The 1,421-nt window shown below is 41.9% G+C and overlaps 1 pseudogene; it reads right to left on the bottom strand.

The window, feature by feature from the left end:
* Positions 1–697: 697 nt before the first annotated feature.
* On the bottom strand, positions 698–1,023 carry LOC116088957 (annotated as a pseudogene).
* Between the last annotated feature and the right edge of the window lie 398 nt (positions 1,024–1,421).

Below are 1,421 nucleotides of genomic sequence, written 5' to 3'. Positions count from 1 at the left end.
GAAAAACCCTGTTTCGAAAAAAAAACAAAAACAACAACAACAAAAAAAACAAAGTAGGAAATTGGTTGCTTCAGGTGTGGGTAACAAACATTAAACATGGTCAGTCATGTCTGACACCTGGGATTTCAGACACAGCAACTGGCTTGTTAGTCTCAGACACTTGTTTCCTGCAGCATGTGAATGACTGCCCAAACAATGACACCCACACACCAAGTGCTGGGACTAAACTGTGACCTCTTCAAATTCATTTATGAAAGATCCCATCTCAGTTTGACTACATTTGAACACTGTACCTTTAAGGATATCATTACAATTAAATGATGTTCTGAAGGGGGGGTGCTAATCTGTTCAAGATCAGGATCTTCATTAGAAGAAAGATAGATACCAACTGCTTTCCTTTATTTACACAGAGGAAGAGTGATAGGGGGCCACAGTGAGAAAAGGGCTTTCTGAAAACTGGGTTAGGTGAGCAGTTTTTTTTTTAAATTTTTCTTTTCTTTTCTTTTTTTGTAAATACTAACTTTATTTGTTCAGGAGTGCCTAGTGCAAACATCAAACAAGCCTGGGCTTTGATCTGTGAACTCATATCACATGTCAAGGAAGAAACAAACTGTGACCTACAGGTACAGGCTGAAGACTAAAGGTTCACAATTAGTCACATTGGAGGTCTGTTTCTTTATAGCTTAGAGCCTGGTAGTCACGGGTCTTTGAGGTCTCTCTGGATGTCCCACAGGGTGTCCGCACTCTTCCTGAGCTGAGCGACCTCATCGTCCTTCAGCTTCTGGTTAATGACGCTGGTCAGTCATTGAGAATGCACGGGAGACTGAGGAAGACTTCGTTCTCGATGCCGTACATTCCCTTCACCATTGTAGACACAGGGTGAATCCGAGAGAGGTTTTTTAGCATGGACTCGATGAGGTCAGCCACGCTTAAGCCGATGGCCCAGTTGGTGTAGCCTTTTAGCTTGATGACTTCATAGGCACTGTCCACCACCATCTTATGCACCTCCTTCCAGTTCTCACTGTCATTGTCTACACACCAGTAATCTCAGCTCTCTAGTCACATGCAGGAGTAACACAAGTTCAAGGCAAGCTGAACTAGATAGTGAGACTTGTTTCAAAGGAAGAAGCTCTGAAGAGGTAGCTTAGTGGAAGAATAGCTTTATGATACAGGCCTGATACTAGGTTCTATGTGGTGGGGTGAAACCATCCCAGACCCTGAATTTGTTAGTACCTTCAACTTGGATTTTGCCCTGAAACTATGACAAAATTAATTTCTCTTGGCTATGATATTATACATCATACTGTGGCATCCTTTCCACACTATTATGCCTCGTAAGAAATTAAATCTCCAACCATTCATTTAAGTCATAGAAAGCTGTCTTTCCCAGACATGAAACATGATCAAACTGGTTTCCATGT

This window comes from Mastomys coucha, unplaced genomic scaffold (genome assembly GCF_008632895.1).
Source record: "Mastomys coucha isolate ucsf_1 unplaced genomic scaffold, UCSF_Mcou_1 pScaffold14, whole genome shotgun sequence".
Lineage (NCBI taxonomy): Eukaryota > Metazoa > Chordata > Mammalia > Rodentia > Muridae > Mastomys > Mastomys coucha.
Note: the sequence above shows the minus strand (reverse complement) of the source record. Positions and strands in the feature narration are given on the sequence as shown.